General features: G+C 52.2%; 1 long non-coding RNA gene across 1 annotated transcript; it reads right to left on the bottom strand.

Annotated features, from left to right (window-relative positions):
• Window positions 1-535: 535 nt before the first annotated feature.
• Window positions 536-3,281, bottom strand: LOC110140143 (uncharacterized). Its single transcript, XR_002314668.2, has 2 exons — window positions 2,989-3,281; window positions 536-863 (listed from the first exon to the last, which is right to left on the bottom strand). It is a non-coding gene; the product is annotated as an uncharacterized lncRNA (long non-coding RNA).
• Between the last annotated feature and the right edge of the window lie 608 nt (window positions 3,282-3,889).

The following is a 3,889-nucleotide window of genomic DNA, read 5'->3' as shown; positions in this document are numbered from 1 at the left end:
AGGAAAAACACTAGACATTTCTAACTGGCCTTAACTATTAGGAGACTTCATCTCGTTTCCTTTCCCTGTCTCCTCCTGTCTCTCCTGCACCCAGGTGCTCACAGGAAGGGCCCTGCTTGGCCTGCTGTGCTGAGTTTGGGATCAGAGGACTCTAATGCTAGGCTTGTTGTTGCTGTTTAGTCACTAAGTCGCGACTGACTCTGCGACCCCGCGGACTGCAGTCCTCCAGACCCCTCTGTCCATGGGATTCTCCAGGCAAGAATACTGGAGAGGGTTGCCATTTCCTTCTCCAGGGGACCTTCCTTACTGAGGGATTGAACCTGCATCTTCAGCTTTGACAGGTGGGTTCTTTACCACGGAGCCTCCAGGGAAGCCTGATTTAGGCTCCCCACTCCTTTATCTGAATCCAGACTGAATGGTCCTGCGTGCAGTTTCCCAGGGCCGTAGTGTGAGTGGAATATAAGGGTTGATGCGGTGATTTTCTCAGGAAATCTGCGTCTTTTAACAGATGATGTTTGAAGACACAGTCACTTCGTTCAAGAAAGTGATTATTTTTATCAGATGAAAGAGAAAGGCGGAGTAGGTAGAAACCCACTCTGAATAGTCTGGGAATTCCTGTGGACTGAGTCACAGACTCCACAGGGTTAAAAACAGAGGCTCCTTAGAAGGACAGCAGCAGAAGGCAGTCTCGTGGCAGCTCTGGACTCGGGACTGTCCCTGTTGGCGCCGCTCCGCCCCTCCTCTGTCTCTGAGGAGCCCCACACAACTCCAGGGGCCAGTGGTGTGGCCGTGATCGACCAGGGCCATCTACAGCTTTGCAGGCTCTGACAGTTAATCAGCAAGCTGCACAGGATGGAGGCGACCTTTAAGAGATGGAGGGCTTGAAGATAACAGATTTTATTTCATAGGCATTATCAGGGGAGAGAGAGTCTATTTCCATTCTTCTTTTCCCACTTAACTGGCAGCATCTTCTCTATCACTGTTTTGTTTTGTTTTAACTGGAGGACAATTGCTTTACAGGGTTATGTTGGTTTCTGCCTGCAACAACCCCAATCAGCCGTCCTCCCTGTTGAGCCTCCCTCCCCTCCTGCACCCGGCCCTCTGATCATCATGGAGCACCAGGCGGGCCTCCCTGATGCACAGCAACTTCTCACCAGCTATCTGTTGGACACATGATCGTGTATGGATGTCACCACTGCTTTCTTCATTCATCCCCCCTCTCTCTTCAAAATATACTCTACTTTTTAGAGCAGTTGTAGGTTCACAGCAACACTGAATGACGAGTACAGAGCTCCCATAGACGTTCTGTCCCCTGACACACACACATCCTTCCCCACGACCAACATCCCACAGCAGAGGGGTACATTTGTTACCACTGGTGAACCTCTGTTGACACATCTGAAGTCCACAGCTTATATTAGGGTTCCCACTAGAGGTGAAGAATCCACCTGCCAATGCAGGAGACATAAGAGATGCTGGTTCAATCCCTGGGTCAGGAAGATCCCCTGGAGGAGGGTATGACAACCTGCTCCAGTATTCTTGCCTGGAGAATCCCATGGACAGAGGAGGCTGGCAGGCTACAGTCCATGGGGTCACAGAGTCAGACACGACTCAGGGAAACAAAAACAACAGACGTCCTGGAACTGATGCCTGGAGGACACTGAGGGACCCATACAGCAGGGCCTTTTCAGAGTGGTGTCTTCCCTGTGATTTCTGCCTTCTGCACTGTTTGGGTCAGCTTAATTTTACCCATGCAGAAGCAGATGGTGGTTGATACAGAAAATGAAAAAGCAAGCTATAAAATGTAGCCTGGAGAAGTCTTGCTCCAGCATCAGAGGGTGATAAAGCCCTGAGGTAGGGAAGGAAAGAGGACCTCATTGTTTGGAGAGCTGTGTAGAGTGCTGGGGAGGGGGCTCAGAGTTTGTGCAGGGCTTTGCAGGGCAGTTTAAGGCACTGGATTAAAAAAAAAAAAAAGCAATAGGAAGCTATTGAAGGGTTCTGAGCAGAATACTTAGATCTCATTTACATAAAAAAATAACACTCCAACTGGGGAGAAGTGGTTGTAGGTGGATACATGAGTCGTTCCTCTGTTAGGGAACTATTACAGTAGCCCAGGAAAGAGATGATGGTGGTTTGATGCAGAGTAATATCCATGCTGATGGTGAGAAGTATTAAAACTGAAGGTAGAATACCACAGAGGGCTTTCCAGGTGGTTCACTGGTAATGAATCCGCCTGCCAATGCAGGAGACAGGAGTTTGATCCCTGGGTAGGGAAGATCCCCTGGAGGAGAGAATGGCAACCCACTCTGGTATTCTGGCCTGAAGAATCCCATAGACAGAGGAGCCTAGTGGGCTACAATGGGGTTGCAAAGTGTTGGACATGACTTAGTGACATGATTTATCCACTAAACAGCAGTGGGCAACAGAATAGCTCAGATTTCTTAATGGATTGAATAGAGGTATAAAAGGTGGTAAGAGAGACAGAGGGACAAGGAGAGAAAAGAGAAACTTGACTTGTTGGTTTCAGGAACTGGCAAATTTACCAAAATGTGAAGATTAAGATGGGGTGGTGTGTGTGCTCATGGGGTGGTGGAGGGAGAAGCGATGTCTCACACATTACAGTTCCCTCAACACTGTACACTGAAAATTTTCAAAGAGCAACTGGGGAAGACTTTTACCAGTTGTGAATACCCACATATGACATCTACAAGGGCCATCTTACTGTATTTCTATCCATGTTCTTCAGCCCATCTTACTTTAAACACTTTTTTTTTTTAATTAAAAATACTTATTTAGGTTGCCCTGGGTCTTAGTTGCAGCACATGGGATCTTTAGCTGTGCCATGTGGGATTTCTTTCCCCAACCAGGGATCGAACCTGGGCCTCCTACTTTGGGAGCCCAGTGCCTCAGCCACTGGGCCACCAGGGAGTTCCCTTACTTTAGCAATTCATTTCAATTGCGGACATCAACACACTTCCCTCCTCATACCTCAGCACACAGGTCATGTATTTCCAGTTTCTTGCTTTTGACCGGCGCCTGTTTACACCTGAAACTTGAGCTGCCAAAAGGACATCAAGGTGGCATAATCAAATGGGCTACTGGATGCAAGCACCTGAAGCTCAGATTCAGAACACAGATGTGTCTGAGCTCTTGGACTGGATGAAGTCAACCAGCGGTGCAGAGGAAAGAGATTCCGGCAGAGCTGTCTGTGGGAGCGCCGACCCTTGAGGTGGTCAGCAGTCAGCCCAGCCCTGATCCTGAAAAGCGGGTCTGCTTCGCGCCACCCCACGGCCCTAGGTGACCATCGGAGGTGACCCGCGGAGTCACCGGGTGGCGGGGGTGGGGTGGGGGGACCCCTAGGTCACCCTGGGAGGTGACCCAGGGTATCACTAGGTGGGGGGGTCCTAGGTCACCATCGGAGGTGACCCAGGGTGTCACTAGGTGGGGGGGGGTGTCCTAGGTCATCATCGGAGGTGACCCGAGGACTCACTAGTTGGGGGGGGGGTCCTAGGTCATCATGAGGTGACCCAGGGTGTCACTAGGTGGGGGGTGGTCCTAGGTCACCATCAGGGGTGACCCGAGGACTCACTAGGTTGGGGGGGGTGCTTAGTCGCCATGGGAGATGACCTGAGGTGTCACTAGGTGGGACGGAGGGCGGTCCTAGGTCACCATCGGGGGTGACCCGAGGAGTCACCAGGTGGGGTGGGGGGGTGCTAGGTAACCATCGGAAGTGACCCGCGGACTCACCGGGGGCGAGGGGCGGGGTGCAGGGTTGGGCACCCCCGGCCGGGCGGGAAACCCGGAGGCGCGGTGGCCGCGGGCGCCGGCGGCGGGCGGGGCGGGCGGGAGGGCGGAGTCGCCGCAGCGGCCGGCCGCGGGCGGGGGAGGG

Source organism: Odocoileus virginianus, chromosome 32, assembly GCF_023699985.2.
Source record: "Odocoileus virginianus isolate 20LAN1187 ecotype Illinois chromosome 32, Ovbor_1.2, whole genome shotgun sequence".
NCBI lineage: Eukaryota > Metazoa > Chordata > Mammalia > Artiodactyla > Cervidae > Odocoileus > Odocoileus virginianus.
Note: the sequence above shows the minus strand (reverse complement) of the source record. Positions and strands in the feature narration are given on the sequence as shown.